At 32.3% G+C, this 26,299-nt stretch overlaps 1 protein-coding gene across 1 annotated transcript in view; it reads left to right on the top strand.

Annotated features, from left to right (window-relative positions):
* LOC148306682 (uncharacterized) overlaps nucleotides 1-26,299 on the top strand; it is a 126,449-nt gene that overhangs the window by 85,711 nt on the left and 14,439 nt on the right. The gene's annotated exons all lie outside the window — the stretch shown is intronic.

Here is a 26,299-nt window from a genome sequence, read left to right as displayed (position 1 = left end):
GAAGGTGGAAATATAGTATGACTGACGTAGTCCAAGAAGAAATAAAATAACAAGAAATGGACAAGATATTACTGTGAGGCGTCTCGCTCCGTCACACCCAATAAAAAGAAAAAGAATGGATGAAGCTAGAAGCTGCTTATTCTGACGTACATACCATGAATCCATTGATTCAAACTGCGCCCAACACTTACAATAGTTACAGTAAAACCTCTATTTTGCAAAACTCTAGAAACTCGATGGACTATAGATCAATAAGTGGCTTGATATTTATTTTAAATACATTTTATCATATTCTTAATCTTTAAAAACGATCTCCTGAAAAATCTATTTTTCGATATTTAACTCACTTCTTTCAAGAACGTCATAAATCAAAAAACTTGATTTTTCAGGTGAACGTTTTTAAAGTTTGAAAATATAATACAATGTATTAAAAATAAATATCAAGCCACTTATTGAACTTTTTACTGTGCAACAGATCCTTTTAGGCAAAACCTGAAGGTTTTTTCTCATTTGAAAAATATTTAGTACATTTAAAAAATAATTAAACAATACCTTTTCTTCAAAATGCAACACTTTCTGCCCTGTAACAGGTAAATATTAAGTTAAAAATATGCCTCTTTTGCTGGGATATAGTACATTTTCTGGGCATTCCGAAAACATGCACAACTGAAAATTGATGATTTTTGATTTATGACGTTCTTGAAAGGAGTGAGCGATATGACGTTGTTGAAAGGAGTGAGCGATATGTCATTCCACAAAGTTAATGCCGAATCAATAAATAATACATTTGACCTCATAATGTAAGGATTATTCTGAAACCGGTAGTCAAAAAGTAATGCTTTTAAGTGGTATAACACAAAGTGAACAATGAATGATAAGGAGAGTGAGGTGAAGAATGTTTGCAAAACAGATTGGTGTGGCGTTCTAGTAAATTAGTTAAAGATTTTTTTTCTACCAAGTGTCATCGCTGTAGATCCCCGCTGGCTCGTCTAGATCATCTCTAATGGAGTGGATTCGGATCGTAAAGTCATCTCGCTAATGATCGCCATCCGCCCAGCGCCATCTATCTTTATAGATCATTGACTCGGCTTCCGTCGCGCAGGACCGCCGATACGCATGCGCGCGCTGCCAGCCGCCATTGGACGATCGCTGACGTTTGTCATCTTCGTGTAATTTGGACAGATAATTCGATCCGTGCGTTTGTTTGTTGTTCGAAATGATCGACAGGCTTTATCTATGAAAAGCAACTAAAAATCCCGCCAAATATGAAAAATAAAAATATCAAGAATTTTGTTTTTATTGTCAAAAAGCATTTTCGTTAAAATAGGCTTCATCTATGGAAGTGAAATTATAACCCCCCATAAAAAAAAAACTAAAAAAAAATTCAAGATTTTTGTGTTTATTGTCAAAAAGCATTTTCGTTGATATAGGCTTTTATCATTGGAAATCAATTTTAAAATCTCGTCAAAAAACGAAAATTTTATCCATTATATTGTTTTTATAGTAAAAAATAATTTTCGTTAAAATAGGCTTTATCTATGAAAATACCATACGATTAGCCTGGAAATGACCATACGTCCTGTTTTTAGATTAGCCTGGAAAACATTTTTTTATTTGTTGTTTTGGCATTAATTTTGTGGTAAGACATGTTACAATGATTAAAGAAAACACTTGTTTTATACCACTTGAGTTTTATTAAAGACTACATGTTTCAGAAGTTAAACTTCCATCATTCAGGTCTGTATAATAACAGACCTGAATGATGGAAGTTTAACTTCTGAAACATGCAGTCTTTAATAAAACTTAAGTGGTATAAAACAAGTGTTTTCTTTAATCATTGTCAAACATTTTTTTTTCATTTTTAAATTATTTATTTATCTTATTTTCTATATCAACGTTCCTTTTATTCTTATTAATACCTAAAAACTATAAAAAATACGTGTTACTGTGAATAAACATACTATTACGTAAAAATTGGTAGATGTTCCGTTTTAAGGACAAGAATAAATGGTCACGTTAAGGATTCCCAAATGTCCTGGCAACAAAAGGGTTAAAAATAAATTTAGAAATACGTATCTAGTGGCTCGTGGAGGCTGTTTTTTCTTACCATCACCTTAACGCGTGTCATAAAACATTACTAACATCTCTCGCTTCTTCAAAACCCATGTTTACTGACCTTAAAGCCATCTCCATAGGAGGTGGTTTGGATAACAACAATTGCACAATCAGACCATGAATATAACTGAATCAAATCATGTTTGAAATCATTCGATCTTTTTAAATATTCAGATTCATCTTTTTCAAAGAAAGTTGTGTTTTTACCTATTGTTTTCTTGGTTTTCTTATCTTAAACAGCGGGTGAACTCAAAGATGAATGAAATGAGAAAAACATTCAATTTTATGCATAATCTTGAATGATTACATTGAAAGTATTCATTTATCTTCTTGGTCTTTATTTTGTAGAACTTGATATTTGTACACTTTATATATGTCCGTCTCCATAGTGTAATGGTCAGCACGCTCGGCTACCGTTCTGGAGGTCCCGGGCTCGATTCCCAAGGGGGGAAAAATAAATATAAGTGATGACCACCACTTGTACCAGGCACCATGAGTACCAGTCTGATGATGTCGGTAACGACGAAACCCGGTCGCTGGTATTGGTTTTAATCTAATAATAAATTAAATATAAGTGATTTTTTCACTGTCATATTTATTCAATATTACCCTGGACTGGTACCTGAAGCGGAGGGCTGATCACCTTTCCTTCATGTGTAAACGATCAAGATAACACTGCGTTTATATGACGCAGTGCCCTATGCTCCATTGGGTGCGGATAAGGGTTTTATTATTATTAACTTTGTGATTTTCCATTTAGTAATTAAAATATAACTTTGTATTAAAATCGCGGTAAATATTTTATTATAACTTAATTATAATGTCTACCGGTTTCGAAGCTAACCGCTTCTTTATCAAGAATGATTAAACTAAAACACCATCTACTTAACAATATTCAAAATATTTAGACGGTTAGGCAAAGGAGCTTGGGTAGATCTCAAGTGGCTTAATTTTTTGTATCGATTAGCAGTCACAGTCAAAGGGGATCTTTGCCTAACCGTCAAAATATTTTGAATACGTATTGTTAAGTAGAAAGTGCTTTAGTATTAATCAGTCTTGATGAAGAAATGGTTAGCTTCGAAACCGGTCGACATTATAATTAAGTTATAATTAAATATTAATAGTGATTTTAAAACAAAGTTACATTTTCATATTAATTATTGACATCTCATCAAAGATGAATATGGAAGTTTGGGCATTCAGGGGGCTGACGACCGTCATAGGGTGGTTTATGTGATCACTTTACACACGTATAACATTCACCAATTCTACCCATTATTGACAACCACTTCTTGGAAGTTCTATAAATATGAACCTATTTTGAAACATTGTTATTGAATCACTAGAACTTCACTAGAGACATCTATTGGTGAACAAGTATTTTGACACACTCAAAATGTTGTAAAAAAATATTAGTTCACGGGTTATCCATCAGCCTTAAGATCCCACAAAGGCATGGCCTGTGTGCTGGTATACATTTTATATAGCTTATATCTTTGTTGAATATAAATGATTAAATTATTTTTTGACATCTCATCAAAGACGAAGACGAATATGAAAGTCTGGGCATTTACAAGGCTTATGACCGTCACAGGCTTGATTAAGTGACCACTTTACACACGTGTAACATTCACCAATTCTACCTATGGTTGACAATCACACTTCTACAAATTCTTGAAACATCTTGTTATGAGTCTTGAGTATGGTATTTACAATATGATTTTGTTTTGCGGATAATATATATAAAATACAGTGCGATTTTTAAAAATTCAAGGGAAATTTTGGAGGTGGAAGTCTGCCTGCCCTCTTACTTAACTCTATACACATTTCCAAAATACTCGGTGTAATTACGTCTGTTCTGCCCCTTATTACGCAATATTGCGAGGATAAATCGGATGATTTCTTGTACGAGACTATAGGCAATCATAGTAAGCATCTACTTACTTTAAAGTATGTACGTGCTTATAAAGCATTATCATTCAGGGTTGTCAAAAAACATAAAAATAACGAATAAATTATTTTTTTTTAAAAAATGTTTTCCGCAGATACTTTACAATAAAAATAACATTTAGAATTTTTACGGAGTGTGTGGAAGTGTTTGGTAAGGGAATATAATTAATTATGAGTATTTTAATGTTTAAAAATTAAATAAACTCTGATGATGACAAGGTTCTTGTCGAAACCGGTAGGTTAAAGTGTACTAATAATAAAAAAGTGGTTAAAACAAGGTTGTTTAATTTTATAATTTAATAAATTACTTGATAAAAATAATATTTAAAATTGTACATCAGAGTTATCCATCTATTTGCGGTCTGCCCGGGAGTCATCTTCCTTGGGTTGGCAGTACAATGCAATGTGGGGGAGTCTGGATGGTTCCATTGTCTTATTCTTTTTCTTCCCCACTAACAATATATTCGATCTCGCATATTTCTCTTATTTAGGGGTTCCTTATTCTATCTCGTTGACTCTTGCCAGATATGCTCCTTAAAATCTTCATTTCTGACATTCTTAGCAATAATCATTGCCTCTCTGAGCGTATTAACAAATTTTAAGCAATAATTATTAATTTCATTAATTCATTCAGCAGTAAATTTGCGGCCATCTATTTTTAATTTAAGCTTTACTTGTTAAATACTAATATTTCTTGAAAATCTATTGTGACACGTGTTTTAATGCATTCCGCGTCATTTTTTCAAGTCTTAATTAATGGGGAGAGAGTCCGCCTCCGTAGTGTAATGGTCAGCACGCTCGGCTACCGTTCTGGAGGTCCCGGGTTCGATTCCCAAGGGGGGTAAAATAAATATAAGTGATTTTTTCACTGTCATATTTATTCAATATTACCCTGGACTGAAGCGGAGGGCTGATCACCTTTCCTTCATGTGTAAACCATCAAGATGACACTGCGTTTATATGACGCAGTGCCCTATGCACCATTGGGGTGCGGATAAGGGTTTTATTATTATTATTAATAGTTAATGGTGTTCATGGGACGTTGAAGGATGAAGAGGGAGTAGGAGCTGATTCTCACTTTTACTTATTTATTACTTTTAACTTTTTGTCAATGGGAACATAGACAATAGGAAGAGAGGCTTTTACCATTGTCACATTGTCAATTATGGCTTTATTATTATTTTTATTTTTGTGAATTTCTATTCTTTAAAAATGTTTCAGTTTACGACTTCGTAAAAATAATTTTTCTAATTTCTGTATTATTTTTGTTATATGTGTGATCATTATCTATTTATTAAATGGTTGGCGAACTCTGAAAATTATTATTTTTCAAAAATACTTTATGTTCCCTGATTCTTGTTTGGAATTTTCTAAGTTAAAGTCATATTTTTATATCGTGGATATACTGGCAAAAAATGTTAACTATAAAATCCCTGTTTGAATAATCCCTGTTATTGAATGCTTTTAGACTGAATAAAATACCCGCTATTTAACTAAAAGTCGAATTTACTTGTAAAACAACATCAATATGACATTCTCAATATTATTAATATTTAAAGCATTTACTTTGTGGTTAGTCATTTTTATTTATTTATTTTTTTACCAAAATGTTAATAAAATTAGTATATAACCACTCACCGAGATTTTTACGTCTACCGGTTTCGAGACGTACCCGTCTCTTCGTCAGGACAATCACTAACACAGCATAAAAACAATACTACCCTTCACCACCATAGCACCATTTACACACTCAAAACAACACAAAATGTCTAACACATGCGATTTTTTTTTAATGTACGTTTAACCTCGGCTCGTAACGCATGTCTGTATTGAAAACTATAGTGCATGTTGGTCTTCGGGTCGACCAAAAATCACATGTGTTAGACATTTTGTGTTGTTTTGAGTGTGTAAATGGTGCTATGGTGGTGAAGGGTAGTATTGTTTGCATGCTGTGTTAGTGATTGTCCTGACGAAGAGACGGGTACGTCTCGAAACCGGTAGACGTAAAAATCTCGGTGAGTGGTTATTTACTAATTTTATTAACATTTTTGTAAAAAAATAAATAAGTCAATATGACATTTCAAACTGTATTTTGCCAGTTTATAGAACGTTTAAAACATTATAATACTGATCATATTATTTTTTGACATCTCATCAAAGATGACGAAGAATATGGAAGTATGGGCATTTATTAAATACTCATACCTCCAAATTCTTCTTCGTCTTTGATGAGATGTCAAAAAAATAAGATGAAAAATACTCCTATAATTGGAGATAATCCAGATTTGTGAACAAGTATTTGGACAAACTCAAAATATTATAATACTACATCATTAAGTCGAAATTGCATATTTTCGATATAACGTTTTTTGCCAGTAGGTGCACCCACGATATGAACTCTAACAGTCGTAGTTTAATTGGTGCATCGTAACACGCGTCATAATACGTTTAAAGAAAAAGTGGTATTCACCAAGTAAAACTTATATTAAAAATGGTTTTTAAAATGCCTGTGAAAAACTAATGATACATTTTTTTACCCTCGAAATTTGTAATTTGTAATTTGGCAACCCTATCAATGTCCGATGACTTAACCCATTTGGATCGAGACCAATTCAGGTAGCCGAGGCATGAATGAATCAACGCTCGGGCCCAACACGTTCTCGGAACGTTTTGGTTTTATTTATCACAATAAACTTTTCCTTTTTTTCATTTTGTACAGTCACGCCCGGTACATCCTGTAATTTGGTCGGGCGGCAAGGCGGCACACGCATGCGCAACAATTACACGGTGGTCACTAAACGATGGACCCTAGTGCACTTTTTAAGTAAAGCATTATCATTCAACATTTTTAGTATAGGAATTTACAGGGCTTACGACCATCACAAGTGATCGTTTTACACACGTGTAACATTCATCAATTATTTTTTTTATTTTACTTCATGTACAGAAAAGAAATGAGTTCAGTGGAATTTTTTAAAACGAGCAACTCTTATAACGAGAAAAAAAAAGTGAAAAATTTGCTCCCTTCACGGGCAACATCGCATAACAAGTTACAAAAAAAGGTCAAGTCCCAAGTTCACAACATTATCTTGTGAACCGAGACTTCTGCGCCAGTCAAAACGAACAATGTTTCTCTTAACGAGTAAGATTTCGGAACGAATTATGCTCGTTGTGAGAGGTTCCACTAGATATTGGTGGGATTATTCATAAAAAGCAATATCTTCCAACCAACAAAAAATGAACTAATGATATTGATTAAAACGTTTGATACCATATATAGCTCTTTGCAATCAGAGGGTAGATATTACTTGAACATTTAAAAAAAAACGCAAATTACAAATAAATGATAATAATGAAGGTACAACTCAAATTCAACGTCTGAGAACATGATTTAGAGTTTTTATGAAGCTTAAAATTTGGTTTTTTTATTTTATTTACGACCTTATGTAAAAGAGTGTCCAAATCTTTGTTTACCAATCTGGCTTCACTTGGAATTTACTTTTTTATTGATATATCAACATAGACTATCAAAATATGGAAGTCTTGGTATTTAGAGGGCTTATGATCTGTCAAAGGGTGGTAAATTGATCATTTTACACATGTTCAATATTCACCATTTTACCCATGATTGACAACCACATTTTGGAAGTCAAAGATATATGATCCATCTCATGACGTTCCGTGATTGAGTTCACATAGAATTACGAAAAATTTGAGTTGTGCAGTGAGTGATCAATAATTGGTAGAATGGTAAATGTTACAAGTGTGTAAAGTGATCACATAACCAGCCTATGATGGGTCATACGCCCTGTAAATACCCAGACTTTCATATTCTTCTTCATGTATATTGAGATGTCAAAATGTATTGTTTTTATACAGTCATTTTTTTTATTATTAAACGTTCGTGTGTTTCTAAAACCTAGGCTTATGCAACACCGCGTATCATGCCAGTGTTGCATAAACCGTCGCTTAGACGTTTGATTACAAAAAACTCAATTTAGGAAACGTGTAATAATAATATTTTATATTTGTTATTTTTTAAGGCAATTTTTTTTTTGTAAATCAACCATATAAATATGCAAAAAAAATAATTAAGTATATTTTTATTGTTATTTTGTTATGGAATTTTACTAGCCACCGTATACCCACGACACTGACCCAAAACTAACGGAACCCTGCAAGTTAATTTCCTATTAAGGTTCTTAGTCGAGATTTTTCTTAAATAAATAATACACCTTTTATATTAGATTTCTTTATTATCGGATATTTGTAACGAGATGATTTCCACTTCCAGAAAACCTACACCGAGACACATACAATCACAACACCTACCTTAAATTTGGTATTTTTCGTTATTTTCTACATTGCTATTGTTACTAATATATTATTAGATTAAAACCAATATTTTAGCTTTTCCGCTTTATTTTTATTTGACCAGCGACCGGGTTTCGTCGTTACCGACATCATCAGACTGGTCTGATGTCTGAGGTCCCAGTCTGATGATGTCGGTAACAACGAAACCCGGTCGCTGGTCAAATAAAAATAAAGTGGAAAATCTAAAAATATTGGTTTTAATCTAATAATATATTAAAAATGCAATTTCATCACGAAGTGTCAGTGGATAATATAAAGCTATTATTACTAGTTCATCTCCGTAGTGTAATGGTCAGCACGCTCGGCTACCGTTCTGGAGGTCCCGGGTTCGATTCCCAGGGGGGGTAAAATAAATATTAGTTATTTTTTCACTGTACTTTTTATTCAATATTACCCTGGACTGGTACCTGAAGCGGAGGGCTGATCACCTTTCCTTCACGTGTAATGATCAAGATTACACTGCGTTTGTATTACGCAGTGCCCAATGCACCATTGGGGGGCAGATAAGGGTTTTTTTTTTATTAAATATTATTATTATTACTATTTACTACCTTTTAATAATTATTTTACTTACTCAAAATAAACGGTGTATATTGCATGCCGCTTATCCGCAGGGATAGGCAGAATAGAACGTCACACCAATCTGTCTTTGCAAACAATATTCGCCTTATCTACATTCACGCATCTCCTGTATATGACCGTCGTCATGACATTATACTGACTCTTGACCTGAACATGCCCACATAATTGATGAAGTCAAGTTTCCTCTGCTTCTATTTTCTGCTTTATTTTTGATTTTTTTTTATTTTCGAAGAATTTGAGTAGTGTGTTTGTCAATGATGGGCAGAATTGGTAAATGTTACACTTGTGTATAGCGATCACTTAAACCAGCCTATGACGGTCATTAGCCCCGTAAATAACCAGACTTCCATGTTCTTCTTCATCTTTGACGAGATGTCAACAAATAATATGAAGTTATTTATAGATTCGGGATTAACTTTGTATGATTTAAATATAAAAAATTTAATATTTAAAATACCACTTATTGAAAAACAAAATACAATGAATTGAACTGTCGAATTGTATTATGTGTTTGTTTAAATTCTAGGCATAATATATTAACAGATATTTTTATTTTATTTTTTTATTAATTTAAAATATTTACATTTTTATTTATAACATAATACATTTGAATCATTTATACATATGGAGAACTTTTATATTTAGATTCGCTGTGCCTCTCCATAAAAGAGTCTGTGCTCTTGTGCTTAGAAAGGGACTTACACTCGTGGTTTAATGTTATATAATAAAAGATATAATAGTTTTTTTTAAATTTTTTTTTAAAGATTTAAATGTATAGAGCTTTAATTTTTTTCTTAAGGATATTTATAAGTATCATCTATTTTTTTTTATTTCTTTAGGGAGTTTATTGAAATGTTTGATTGCCAAATATTTGAAGTTTTGCTGAAATTGCTTGGTGTTGCATTTTGGAGTAGAAAAATCGTTTGAGAATCTCGATGATAATTTTTTGTTAAATTTAAATAGTTGTCACCCTTTAGTTTTTGAAAAACTGCGTTTTTTTTTAAAATGGATTCTGTATTTGGGACTTGAAATTTTTTAAATAATAATTTTGTTGGAAATACGTTTTTTTTTTCAAGATAACTTTAATTATGGTTTTCTGTACTATTTTCACTGAGTTCAGTATGTTGTTGTATGAGCCTCCCCATGCAATAATGCCATACTGTAGTAGTGAGTGTACGATAGCATAGTAAACTCTTTTTAGGTTGTCGATGGTCAGTATGTTTCGGATTCTAATGAATATATATATGCATTTTCTTATTCGTTTTACTAGTTCATTAATGTGACTATGGTATTTCAAATGTTGATCTATTATTACACCTAGATATTTTATTTCTTTTTTTGGACATAAAACAGAACATAAGTTTTTTGAAATTTGAATCCCTGCAGTCACCATTTCATTTACAATAAAACACAAGTTTTACTAAGGGGGTTTCTGCATCTATTTCTTAGGGCCTAAAGTATGCCCAGACTTCCATATTCTTCTTCATCTTTGATGAGATGTCAAAAAATAATATGAAGTTCTGTTGGAATTATTTGGTAATGCATTTTGCTATCTTGTTAGTTGCTACTTTAAGTTTTTTTTTACGACGACAGTCACCTTTATCTCGATTACTGAGACCAATGAAATAATTTCGTAACAATAATCTCCCATTTATTAACTCTACCACATCCGCGATGAAAAAATGAGTGAATGCAATTCAGATGGAAGTGCTTCCATCCGTTATCCCGCGTCTTGGTCCAGTGGTAACGAGGTATTTGACAATCAGCAGCGAGTGTTTGGGTTCAGAGCCGTGAACGGGCAGTAAACGGGTCGCGTGCGGAACTTGTCGAAGCGTTTCGGAGCTATATTCGCTCTCTTTGTCAGGTTTGATAATCGATCAATCAATCAATCGAATTGTCGTAATAGGCGTCAACTGTTGGCTGTGCGATAATTGTTTCCATGAGTAAAGTACATGCCAACATTAGGGTGTCATTTTTGTAAGCTTTCGAAATTGGTATCCAATACTTTTTATCATAAAATTCGTATTATATATATATATTTTTTTTTATTCTTTTGCGTTTCACAATATTATATAATTACAAGTACAAAAAATATTTTATAATAATCCCAAAAAAGATCCAACAAAGGCATGGTCTGTGTGTGGGTGTACATTATATTTTAGGTTATAATAAACGGCACTTTATTATAATACGTTTTGGTAAATACCATTTTTATTTGATATGTAATGTGACACATGTTTTGATGTACTCTGCATCGTTTCAAACATCGTACGATTTAAAATTGATGCGGAATGCATCAAAATACGCGTCACAATAGACAACAAGTGAAATTAAAATAAAATAAATGGATGAATATTATAACAAAATGATCGATACAAAATTTGTGTGTGTGTGTGTGTGTGTGTTTTATTGTTGTTGCATGTATTTTGTGGTAAAACATGATGAAATTATTGAAGAAAACCTTCCTTCTCCTTACTTACCCCTCTCTTTATTTAGAGAACGGTTAATTATTTATTATGTTTTATTTTATTTATTGTTTCGGCATTAACTTTGTGGTAAGACATGTTACAATGATTAAAGAAAACATTTGTTTTTTACCACTTCAGTTTTATTATAGACTACATGTTTCAGAAGTTAAACTTCCATCATTCAGGTCTGTATAATAACTATTATACAGACCTGAATGATGGAAGTTTAACTTCTGAAACATGTAGTCTATAATAAAACTCAAGTGGTAAAAAACAAGTGTTTTCTTTAATCATTGCATTATGTTTTAGTTTACATTTAGACCTGAGGATGGAAGCTTGGCTACCGAAACAAATTCAACTGGTTAAAAACAATAGTTTTTTTTAATCACTTATATATATTATGCATATTTTATATATTTTTTTACGTTTTCCTTAAATTGATCATATACTTTAAACATTCAGGAATTACGCACACGCTCTATATAATTTTTGCAGTATTTTTAGTTTCAGGGTTGTTGAGTATGGTCAGGGGATGAGTGAGGGTAGCACACAGATAAGGGGGATGTTTTGGAAGTCGGGGTGGCGCCAAATGGAAAGAAATAAAACTTTTTACTGGAATAGAATTTGAGAAAATAGGGCAAAGGTGCATACACCCAAATATTATCTACTTCAACAGAGACGCAGGTGAAATTGCACCGGTAGTGAAAAATATAATTATCATCGGTTAGATTGATAAGATCGCCATCGTAGTGAAGTGGTTATTGCGTTTGGATACCGTGCTGGATGTTTCGGGTTCGATTCCCATTGAGAAATGGGGTTAGAAATGAATATAATGTACGCAATAATATAAAACACTCTCCTTATCATCCATTGTTTACTTTGTGAAATACCACTTTTATAAACACTTATCTGTGACAACCGGTTTCTAAATAATTATTCCTTCACCAGGTCATGAAAATGAAATTATCACGATTTGACATTTGAATAAAATAAAATAAAATCAAATTGTTTTTTTATTTTTTTATTACCGTACTACAAAGTTATCAATGCTCTTAATATACAAAATTTAATTATATTAACTTATTAAGCATTGATATTTTATTATGCGTAAACATAAAAACATAAATCATAAATTGAGAATATAAATGGATTTTTTAAGGAAGTTAAGGCGAAATAAGGATACAATTCTATAAAATAACGTTTTTATAAACAATTTTGTTTTATGAGTTATTTTAACCCGTTAGTCATTTTTAAAGTGAGCTGCCTATATATTTTTTTATTCTATGCGCTACATTTTTATAGCGAAATCTTATTTGTTAACAAAATTTAAAGTTTAAAATAATATCAGAAATTTTTTAATATTTTCAGATGGAAAAATATATGTACGAGTACAATATAGAGTGTATTATTTTTCATTGATTTCTATTATTTTTAGCCTACGTAGTGTAATGGTTAGTGCGTTTACATAGTCGTTAGTTGTCGATAGTTTTAATAAAAAATTAAAGAAAACACCTTGCCTCCATGTAAGTAACGATCAGGATAATACTACGTCAATGTGTTGCAATGCCCTGTGAATCGTTGAATGCAGATAAGGGTTATAAAAATAATTTTCCATTCATTGATTTGGCAGTCAAATGATGGTAATATCTAACAATTTTAAATAGTGCTATTTACCAAGTTATACTTAATTAAACGTAGATTTAAATGATTCAAGGATTCCGGTTTTATTGATTTTTTTTCAATTAATTTTTATGGATTATTTTTATGGTCCGACATTAATATGAAATTTATTAGCAAGTTACAGAGAGCCCCTATAAATTTATCGATTATGAAATTGCATTATAAAGACGCTATAAAATGGGCGAGCTCAAGCCAAAATGGGCTTTAGGAGCGAAGGAAATATAACCGAATATTAAAGACAGAATTGATGGGTTTTCCTTCCACTTTGGATATTGGTGCAGTAAGAAAAAGACGAGCATACGTGGCGCATTTTTCTTCACATGTGAAGATCCCCAAACTTTTATGTCTTATATTAAAAAAAATATATGTATGGATATTTCAATTGGACGGCTTGACCCTGTGCAATGTCCGTACACAACAGATTCTTTATTTCTTTGGACTCATTGCGCGTGGCAATGAGGATAGCCTGGAACGACTGGTTGTGATCGGTAACCTGAAAGGGAAGAGAGGGAGAAAAATATCCCTACACGATGGACCGATCAAGTTAAGGCAGCAGCAGGCACCTCGGTGGTTGGAGCGCTACGTGCAGCGCAGTCAAGGGATAACTGGAGCAGATTATTGCTTCGACAAGAGTCACAACACTCAGTAATGAGGAATAAGCGAATAAGAAGAACTAAATAATAAACGAACAATATTTATGATAAAATATAAATGCCTTCAATATATGTTTTGAAATGCCTTCGAATGCTTAGATCGTCACCTAGAGTGTCCCTTAGAGACAAGGTAAAGAGTTTACGCATTCGCAGACAGACTGGGTGTAAAAGGCATCAATAGTAAGGTAGAACAAAGGCAATTGAGATGGTATGGACATGAAAAAATATTGTAAACCAGGCAATCACCATGGACCTTCCTCGAGAGATTTCCAAAAAAATCATGGATGCTTTAGAAAGATAGCATGATTTGAAGAAATGACCTAGGTGACGTTGTATTTGAAAGAAAGACCTACAACCTGAGGGGATAGCTGCCCCTAACAATCCATAAAGATTATTAGTTGGGATGACGCCTGGAAGAAGATGTATCAGTTTCAAAAATTTGAGTAGTATCAATTAAGGGTAGAATGGTGAATGTTACACGTGTTGAAACTGATCACTCAACCAGCCTTTGAGAGGTCATAAGCCCTGTAAATACCCAGACTTCATATTATTAAGATGTCAAAATGTATATCTGAAATGTTTTACTTACCTCAAAAACTATCTGCTTTGTAACAAAACTGAACTTAATTGATTTGTTTAATTTATTCATTCGGCAGTCACTTTGTGGTAATATCTACCCATTTTTAATTAAAGTTTTACTTGGTACATAGTACAATGTATAGGGTGTTTGAAAATGATGCAGAATGCATCGAAACACGTGTCACAATGGAAGAAATAGTGGTATTTATCAAGTAAAAATATAATTTTAAATAATTTTGTTTTTTGTTAATTCAAAATGTTGACAACCATTGCATTCGCGTATATGAGAAAAGACAGAGCGAGACGAATATACGCCTGTCGTATCCGCCCGCGACACATTTTTTCATATAAAATGTACCGTGCACGAGTGAGATATACGATATCCGAATGTTTACGATTTTTTCCCGTCTCTTTCACTCTCTACATTCGCGGCAGTTTTACAATATTAAAGGTGCACATATATGTTTTTATTTCATCCATTTCAGGGATGTAAGTTGCACTTCACACGCTATGGAATGACATCGAAAGGAGCACAAAGGAAATTATATTTTAATAAGATTTATTTTTTTAACAATGTATGATAGATGTTCGAATGGTGAAATGAAGAAACAATTCAAGTCTGAGATTAACATAATCGACAAAATTAAGAAAGGTGTGTTGTGATGGTTTGGGCATGTGATTTCAATGGGTGAAAAAGAACGGTGAAACATATTTATGTGGCAAACGTAGTTGGAAATATCAACAGAGGAAGACTGAAGAAATCTTGGCATCAAAATACGAGCACCCAGACAAATTTGCAGTAAAACGATGTGTGATCGATTTCGAATGGTGAAATAAGGAAAACATATATGGCTGATGTAAGCATCATTGGTAAAATTAAGATGTGTGTTGAGATGGTTTGGATACTTGTAACAAATAAGTGTGGTAATACAATTATTGTATTAAACTAATGTTATGGAAATAGAAGGAGAAGAAGACTTGGCATAATCAAGTTAGTCAAATACTTGAAATCATTCAGGTCAGGAGTCGATAAAATTGGCGGTTATGTATGAGGTGATGCATAAATTTGGAAAATGCAAAGAATCTTAGCAAAGATAGAGTAGTTTGGCGGTCTTTTCTCTCTGCCTATCCCTGTGGGGGAGCAGCGTGATGGTTAATTGGTTGAAATATTATATCAAGGTTTAAAATTTTATTCTAAGCTAAGTAATCGGGATACAATTTTATATTGTTTCACATTTTCAATAAATTTCGCAACATAATTTAAAAAAAATGCTTTGCAAGAGTAGATCTATCAGGAAGCCTAGATGCTTCTGTATCAGATTTGGGCATGCGGTGGGACAGCTTTCAATAAGCTATGTAGTAGAAATCTAGTTTCATCTTCTTATAAAAAAATATAAATCATTAAAATATTTAATGATAGTAATGTATTCGTGGATCTTCCTCGAAAGACATCTAGAAGAAGACCAAAGAACTCTTGGATGCTGCAGAAAGATAACATGATTCGAAGGAATGGCCTTGATGAAGTTGCTCATGAAAGAAGGACCTACAACCTGAAGATGAGAAGAGCAGACCCCAACAGTTTACAAAGACGATAAGTTGGGATGGAGCCAGGAAGAGAAAGATAGATTTATTTGCATTTTTTTCTTTCTAGTTTTAGTGTAAATGAAGCAAATCATCTCTAAGTATTTTTTTTTCTGTTCTTCCAAGACATACCCCGTACATTACATTAAAATCCAGTATTTTCGTCGTTCGTGCAGTTTAAAAATGAATTATTTTTATTCCTTCAGCTGTCATATTTCATTTAACTGGGACGCGATAAATATCAGTTTTATCTCGATTCTGAACGCTCTTTTATTAAAACGGAGTATCACCCTTGACAATATTAAATGTTGGAGTTGGCGCATTTTACCGACGGACTACTCTCATCCAATATGATTGCATGTATGCACGTCAAGGGTGATACACCGCTCAGTCGAGTTTGAGGAACTTTTAAGACAAAATTTATTAAGAAACTGATTTTACGAAGTATAAGTGACATTGTATGAGGATATTAGATTTTTAAAATCCTAAAAAATTGGTCACAATAATTACCAATTATACCCATACTTCGATATACGAGTATGTACATATATATTTGTGTCCATATATTTCAAAGCGGAGGGCTGATCACCTTTCCTTCGTGTGTTAACGATCAAGATAACACTGCGTTTATATGATGCAGTGCCCTATGCACCACTGGAGTGCGGATAGCGGATGAGGGTTCGAATAATGAATGAATATATATTTGTGTCCATATTTGAAAAAAAAAAACAATAAATACAGTTCTATTTTTCATTTTCAACATCTCAACATAGATAAACAATAATTTATTCTGGGTATTTATAGGGCTTACGATCTATCACAGGCTAATTAAGTGATCACTTTACGTGCAACCGTTCACCATTCTACACATTATTGAAAACTAAATTTCTCAAATTTTGGAATTCGTACATATATCATCAAGCTTATGACGTACCGTGATTGAGTTCACATCATCCATCTATTATTGGAATTATATGAATAATAATCCTTTTATTTGTATTCGAGATCCAAACCCGGATCATAGTAACTAACTAACTGACTAGCTAACCATCACGCCGCTTCCCCTCAGGGGTAGGCAGAGAGAATAGAACCCCACACCACTCTGTCTTTGCTAACATTCTTCGCCTCTTCCACGTTCATGCATCTCCTCATACATACCCGCCGAAAGTTTCGACTCCTAACCTGACCGCTTTCAAGTATTTGGCAAACTTGATCGTGCCAAGTTTTTCTCGGTCTTCCTCTGCTCCTTTTTCCAATAACATTCGCCTCATAAATTTGCTTTACCGTTTATCCTCACTCATTCGTTCTACATGTCCAAACCATCTCAACCTTTCTTAATTTTATCGATAATGCTTGTCTCAGCTTTGCATTCCTTCCTTATTTTACTATTTTTGCGCACATTCTTCTGAGAGATCATAGTACATACTGGGAAACACCTATTTAAATTAACTCCTAAGAGGAGAAACGTAAATACAAAAAGTAAAAACCAGTTTTTCTTAAAATCTATTACGACACGTGTTTGAATACATTTAAATATCATAATATTGATGATAGTGAGGAACTCGAGTCTCGCTTCAAACTTCAAGACGTTGAAAACTCGACGTCTTGTTTTCTACGCAAGACGGGACCCTCGCTCCATACAGTTTTCTTCAGATGGAAAATACGGCTAGGATAAAAGAAAATAAAAATAAAAAATGCACGTACCCTTTCTTTCAGCGTATGGGTAAAGAAAAAATGCACTCGACATGTATGGCGAGACATAAAAAATGTATAAAATAAAACACTGCAGTGCGCCGCAAAAAATAATATATGAAAAACCCAACAAAAGTTCTTCGCGTTCGGGAAATATCTTTTGTTGGGAAATTCAGCTGAAATGGGAAGCAATCGGTGTCGTCTGAGTATATTTCTATAGTTTTCGTTATATTACTGTAAGCATCAGATAAAATAAACTTGAAATATACTTGTATACACATTTGTATATATTTGTATATATATATGTATACCATATATCGCTCACTCCTTTCAAGAACGTCATAAATAAAAAAAACTTGATTTTTCAGGAGAACGTTTTTAAAGTTTAAAAATATAATACAATGTATTAAAAATAAACACTAAGCCACTTATTGAACTTTTTACTGTGCAATAGATCTTTTTAGGTAAAACCTGAAGGTTTTTTCTCCATTTGAAAAATATTTAGTATATTTGAAACAATAAGTAAACAATACCTTTTCATCAAAATGCAAAAACAACACTTTCTGCCCTGTAGTGGGTAAATATTAAGTTAAAATTATGCCTTTTTGCTGGGATATAGTACATTTTCTGGGCATTCCGAAAACATGCACAACTGAAAATTGACGATTTTTTATTTATGACGTTCTTGAAAGAGTGAGCGATATGTGTGTGTGTTTATTATTATTATTTTTTATTTACATAAATTGGATACATTTTTTTAAATGAACAATTATTAACATATTATTTTTTGACATCTCATCAAAGATAAAGAAAAATATGGAAGTCTGGGCATTAACGGGGCTGACGACCGTCATAACTCCTATAATTGGAGATAATTCAGATTCGTGAACAAATATCACACACTCAAAATCTTGTAAATTATAAACAAATTTAAAATTATTTTTTGTAGAGACCCACCAAGCACCTTGTGTGTCTTGTCAGTGGAGTTATTTTTGCATACCTTTCTATTGTGTTTATCAATTTTAACCTAATATACACAAAAAAGAGAGAAATATATTGAATTCAAAGAATAAACTTAAAAAAATTCGTAGAACTTTTAAACATATTCATATTCAATAAAACAAACCCCCTCTAGTTTTAAATAAACTTTTTCATGAATAACGAATATGTCAATTTTTACAATAAAAAATATAAAAAGAACTTCCAAGAATTTGAGCAGTATGGTTGTCAATAATGGGTAGAATTGGTGAATGTTACACGTGTGTAAAGTGATCACTTAAACCACCCGATGACGGTCGTCAGCCCCGTAAATGCCCAGACTTCCATATTCTTCTTCATCTTTGATGAGATGTCAAAAAAAAATAAAAAAATAAAAACATATTTTTTTTAATGATGTTTATTTTATTTTATTATTAAAATATACAACATTTTGATTGTGTCTAAATCCTTGTTCACAAATATGGGTTTCTCCATTAAGATTTAAGTTTTTATTAATATCTCAACGTAGATGAAGAAAAATAAATACACATTGTAATAAAAATAAGGATGATTTATAAATATAAAGACATACACACATACTAACAATACAAACATATATGTGTACATTTATGTTAGGATACGTACATAGATACGCACATACAACTATAAAATTAAAACAACGGAAAGCAGTTAGTCTAAGGGGTCTTTATGATCTCCTCTGTGTAAATCAAGGACAGTATCCATCTCATTTGTCCAGTTTCAGACGCACGGCCAAAATTGAATCTCTTGAATGTTTTTCGCAGATACTTTGTGGCACATTTTTGGCACATAAAAAAGTGGTTGAAAATATTTTTTTTATTTTATAAAGTTTATAAAAAATGCAATCAACCATATTTTTTTAATGTTTTGATATTCACTACAGTGCACAGTGTGTAATATGACCGATATGGTTTTACTTTAATACTGATAAGATTATTATTGGCATAAAAATGATTTCATGAACAATTTAAATTATATTTGGTTACAAGTCAGTCCATACAGTAGGCTTTAGTTTGGTCTAGTGAAAATTAGGAAAAAGTGCCTAGGAAAGCCGAGAAAATTATGTGAAAAACACCTTTCCCACTGCAGTGGGAAAAGCTTTTTTTTTCAATAAAAAAAAATACTTACAATTTAGCTATGCATTTCACAACATGATAATTTTAATGCACCGTCATCATCATAGTTGAAACCGAACCATTAAAAATAGGGGTTGTTTGTGCATTAAATGAAAACTTTTTTTCAAATTGCCATTAAATTTCGTAGATTCTAGGGAGTAGCGATTCTTTAATGGGCGTACGACCTCTTAATGTCCATATAACAGAAACTACCAACTTTATACCTTCCTCTATAATAAAAATATACGGCTACCACCCTTATCTCATTCTCCCCCACCCCCTCACGTACATACTGCTATATATGTACATGTTCATGTACATGCAGACAAAACTTTATAGTTTTTTTTTCAAAGTATTTGTAAGATTTTTTATTACTATGTGTAATGAAAGATAGTTTATTAGTTTTCGTCAAATTAAAATACATGCATGTATTGATAATTCAGAACCTTTTGGATGTGTCCAAATCCTTGCTCATAAATCTGGGTTAAACATTTAGGAGTTATTTTTTATCAGATCAATCAGAACCTAAAATCTGGCGGCTTCAAAAGTCTGCGTAATCGGAGGGCATGTATGACTGGATGTATGGATGTGAAGGAGGTGTGTGAGGAGTGTATGTCAGGACAGAAGAGTATGCCATCCTCTCTGCCTACCCCTGCGGCGAAACGGCGTGATGGTAGTAGTAGTAGTAGAGTTATTTTTTATATGTAAGGTGATCACTTAAACTAGCCTATGACGGTTCATAGCCCCGTAAACACCTAGACATCCATATTCTTCTTCATCTACGCTGGGATATCAGTATGAACGAATACTTAATATTAAAAAAGTAGGTGATAATCAATTATTATTATCTTTTAATTACATTCATTAGGTACTATCGCACTATATGGTGCATAGGGCACTGCATTATAGCGACGCAGTTTCATCTTGATCGTTAATTGCATAAAGGCAAGATGATCAGCCCTTCTTTTCTTGTACCGGTCCATGAGAGGTGATGAGAGTGAAAATCACGCACATTTATGTAAATACCCGGGTTCGATTCCCGCATAGAATTACAAGATCCAAAACATAGAAAAATATGGAACAAAACCCATAGCATATTCAGAGGCGTGCCTTCCATATAGGCAGAAAAGCCGTGCCTATCCTAAATTATCCGCGTGATATATAAAAACGCAATACCTACCGTACCTTACTAAGTAGCACCAGCTTACCTTACTACCTACCTCTACTGTCTACCCTAATTTATCTCTGTGCACGCTACTTTGTTTATTATAATATATAATTAAAATATAACTTTGTTTTAAAATCACTATAAATATTATATTATAACTTAATTATTATATTCTTTTTTTTTTGACATCTCATCAAAGATGAAGAAGAATATGGAAGTCTGGGCATTTACGGGGCTGACGACCGTCATAGGCTGGTTTAAGTGATCACTTTACACACGTGTAACATTCACCAATTCTACCCATTATTGACAACCACACTACTCAAATTCTTGGAAGTTCTATATATATATGAACAAATTTAGAAACCTTGTTCTTGAATCACTAGACTTCACTTGAGACATCTATTGGTGAGATGTAAAGAAGCTTTTTTATCAAACAGAAACTCTTGTATTAGTATGTGAGGTCCAAATCCTGGATATCAATCACACACATGAGAAACGCCAGAAAATACCATTTTCATTTTTATTATTTAAGCTTATAATTTGACCCCGTAAATGCCCAGACTTCCATGTTCTTCTTCATCTTTGATGAGATGTCAAAAAATAATAAGAAAATAACTCCTGTAATTGGAGATAATCCAGATTTTGTGAACAAGTATTTGGACACACTCAAAATGATGTGCTTAATTTTTTTGTCTACCGGTTTCGAAGCTAACCGCTTCTTTATCAAGACTGATTAGATATTATAAAATATTTAAAGTTATATTGTTATATAAGTTGCATTTTAATTATAAAATTGAAAATAACAAAGTTAGTGCTTCAAATATAAATTAAATTCTGTTTATTCTATCTGCCTACCCCTGTGTCATGATGTTTACTAAATTAGTTATTATTTATTTAAAATTTATGTATTTTTTTAATATTTACGTTATGAAACATCAGCATCGATGTGTTTCTTCGTCCATATATTTTAATGCACGGTACATATACGTTCGCAGTTATGGGTGTATGAAAATAATAATAAAACTGCTTGTGTTGAATTCTTATGGCTTTTTCGCGTGTGTTGGTGAGATATTCGCCATATAATCGTCCACATGTGCAAGTGTACGAGCATTTTCGTGCATTTTATTGTAAATTTTTTACTTGTGTGAGTATGGTATGCACTCCTTTGCTTCGCGCATTCACGAAGAGAAATGAGACAATCTTTGGAGAGCGAAATTCGACCGCTGCAGAAAAAGGGCCAGAGATTTATACCTCACAAATAGTATGCTTATAATTCAAGTATTTTTTTTTTTAAGTACATTAAATTCAAATTAAATTCACCGAGGGATTATAATCAATTGCTTTGTTTATGGAACTCTAATCTATGGAAGTGAAACATGGAGTTGGCAAAAGAAGGATGAAAGTAGACTGAATGCAGTCGAAATGTGATCTCTCAGAAGAATGTGCGACAAAACGATGTATGATAGATATTCGAATAGTTAAATAAGGAAGGAATACAAAGATAAGCATTATCGATAAAATTAAAAAAGGTGTATTGAAATAGTTTGGACATGTAGAACGAATGAGTGAGGAAAGAACGGCTAAACAAATTTATGAGGCGAATGTTATTGGAAAAGGAGCAGAGGAAGACCGAGAAAAACATGGCACGATCAGATATGCCAAATACTTGAAAGTGGTCAGGTTAGGAGTCGTAATAATCGGCGGGTACGTATGAGAAGATTCATGAACGTAGAAGAGGCGAAGAATGTTTGCAAAGACAGATTGGTGAGACGTTCTATTCTCTCTGCCTACCCCTGCAGAGAAGCGGCGTGATGGTTAGTTAGTTACTTTGTTTTAGCTCTGTTAATTTAATTTAATAAAATTGAGTGAGAGGAGAAAACAATTTGATCAGATTTTTTTTTTTTTTTAATAATATTTTAGACTGTCCCTTGTTATTGTAAATGATAAATATTGACGTCCTTAAACACGAAAAACACGTGGAACCGTCATATATTTTATTGTTACAACAGCCGGACAGTGTCTGGATTCAATACCCTATAGTATATATCGCTCACTCCTTTCAAGAACGTCACAAATAAAAAAACTTGATTATTCAGGAGAACGCTTTTAAAGTTTTAAAATATAATACCATGTATTAAAAAAAATATATCAAGCCACTTATTGAACATTTTACTGTGCCACAGATCTTTTTAGGTAAAACCTGAAACCTTTTCTCCATTTGAAAAATATTTAGTTTATTTAAAAAAATTATTAAACAATGCATTTTCTTCAAAATGCAAAAACAACATTTTCTACCCTGTAGCGGGTAAATGTTAAGTTAAAAATATGCCTCTTTTGCTGGGATATAGTACATTTTCTGAGCATTCCGAAAACATGCACAACTGAAAATTGACGATTTTTGATTTTATGACGTTCTTGAAAGGATTGAGCGATATATTCAATATTTTACACACCGAATGCAAAACTTCGACATTGATTTCGCGGACCATATCGATATCTGGAATATGTCACCTAACTATAAAGCGAAAATAATTACAAAATTTCAGGCTAATGCATAATTCCTTGTTTGAAACAATAATATACATAAATAGAAAAAACATTATTTTATCATAAAGTATTCGTTCAAACCCTTATCCGCACCCCAATGCTGCATAGGGCACTGCATTATATAAACGCAGTGTTATCGTCATCGTTAACACATGAAGGAAGGGTGATCAGCCCTCCGCTTCGGGTACCAGTCCAGGGTAATATTGAATAAATATTAATGTGAAAAAATCACTTATATTTATTTAACCCCCCTTGGGAATCGAATCCAGAACGGTAGCCATGCTTGCTGACCATTACTGAGGTGGACAAAACATACGACATAACATCGTAAAATGTACATTTTATAAACAATGTACAAATCGGCTACGGCCCTTAATAAATGCAAAGAAAAAAAAACATTTCGATGAGTTTTCATACTGTTTTAAAAAATCATATTTTCCAAGACATATCTTGGAAGAAACTCAAATATTTTAGAGCCGTAAGCATATTTCGAAAGGTTTTTTCATCGCTATTGAAAATATTTCTTACCTCTTATCATTATTTAACCCTTTTTCTTAAGTGCGCAAAATTTATAAGATTAATATTAAATATTTAAGTCAATTCTTGAATAAGTATATTGCACAGGATATGTAGTGCATGGCGAGACATTATTTTTTTCTTTCGTCTCTTTCTTCTGTTGAACATTTTTCGCGTGTATTGTCTATATCCATCCCCTTCTATCCCTTTCGATGTAATATTTTACTGTTCTTTTACCGATGTGAGTGCACTATAGGTCTTTTTATCTCCCAAAAAGGTTAAAAAGTGGTCTTTTTTACTTCTATGTATGTGTAAGACTCTCTATTCCATCGAAAAAAGTACAGGTTTTATGGACCTACCTAATATAGTTAATTTTTAATCTTAAGTTCACTTGGTAAATACCGCTATTTAAAAAAATCTATGGCGACACGTATTTCGATACATTCTGCATTATTATACAAACAAAAAACGTGTTTAATAATGAAGCTTAATGCATTGAAACACGAGTCAAAATAGATTTTAAGAAAAAGTGGTGATTACCAAGTGAAATTTAAAGAAAAAAATTGTTTCTATTAAAATAAAAATAAAAACAATATACCGATATTTGTAACATTCTTATACAATCACAATATCATTTGTCTTTACATAGCGTATTTAAATTACAACAATTTGACTAAATGAACTTGTTCGTTGGACCTATTATTTGTATCTGTTCAATGCACTGGTTCGTTGGACCGGTTCTTTGGACCCGATCATTGGAACTTGAAATAATCTACGCTGAAATGGTCGAATCAAGGTTTGAAGTAACGTACGGTGGAATTTTAGAATTATTAATTAAATCCCTTATTTAACTTGATCAAATGGATTGAATATAAGTATGATGCCGTTTCAAATACTTTTCATTTTACTTTTGCAACTGTACCTAGTAATGATAATTAATATCAATATTTAACGCATTCATTTTTTGATTTACAATTGTATATTATAATTGACAAAATAACTAATATAATATCCCTACATGTACTTCTTAATATTAATCAGATTAATGTCAAAAACGATTACATACCATCTGCATGTTGACTGGTTGCTAATCTGGTCTATGTTTCCGAAGCAATTTTTCGGTGAAGGATTCTTCTACTTCTTGTTCATCGTAAGCTCCACGCTTTTTTTTATCATAAAATTGTATTTTTAAAATTTGTACGTTTGGATTTGAAAATATCAAGGGATTGTTTTTATGTGGTCAATTTGTATGTATTTTTCTATATTACTTGAAATAATCTATCTTCTTGTATTTTAAAAAGATATTCGAAAAATATTTTATAAATTTGAGGTATTTACCAAATAAATAATAAATTTAAAATTTGTAAAATATACATCGCTCACTCCTTTCAAGAACGTCATAAATTAAAAAAAACTTGATTTTTCAGGAGAACGTTTTTAATTTTTAAAAATATAATACAATGTATTAAAAATAAATATCAAGCCTCTTACTGAACTCTTTAATGTGCTACAGATCTTTTTAGGTATAACCTGTAGGTTTTGTCTCCATTTGAAAAATATTAGTTTATTAAAAAAAATAATAATTAAACAATGCCTTTTCTTGAAAATGCAAAAACAACACTTTCTGCCCTGTAGCGGGTAAATATTAAGTAAAAAATATGCCGCTTTTGCTGGAATATAGTACATATTCTGGGCATTCCGAAAACATGCACAACTGAAAATTGACGATTTTTGATTTATGACGTTCTTGAAAGGAGTGAGCGACATGTATTTCTAAAAAAATATTTAAAAAAAACCGTTACACAAAATATGCTTTTGATTTATAAAACATATTAATTGCATTATCAAAAAACAGATCGTAGTTTCTTTGTTTTTATAATAATAAATAACGAATATCGTTGTTTTTAATTTTTATACATTTGTGTTCCGAAAGTGTGACAATAAATATATTCACAGCATTTTGAGTATATCCAAACACATGTTCACAAATCTGAGTTTCCACACGCATTATTTAATTTACATTTTTGACATCTCAACAAAGAAGTATTCACTTTACACACGCGTAACAATTATAATTCTACTGACTTACTCATCTCCTTATTTACATAACAGTTTATTATTAATTATGTTTTAGTTTATCGTTTATAGTTTAGCGATTGGCAGTGCACAACGGAGTCCTGGTTCCAACTCTAATGTATGGAAGTGAAACATGGAGTTAGCAAAAGAAGGATGAAAGTAGACTGAATGCAGTCGAAATGC

This window comes from Brachycentrus maculatus, unplaced genomic scaffold, assembly GCF_059751285.1.
Source record: "Brachycentrus maculatus isolate JH-2025_06_01 unplaced genomic scaffold, ASM5975128v1 h1tg000231l, whole genome shotgun sequence".
Lineage (NCBI taxonomy): Eukaryota > Metazoa > Arthropoda > Insecta > Trichoptera > Brachycentridae > Brachycentrus > Brachycentrus maculatus.
The sequence above is the reverse complement of the archived record's forward strand: the minus strand, read 5'-3'. Positions and strand labels throughout refer to the sequence as shown.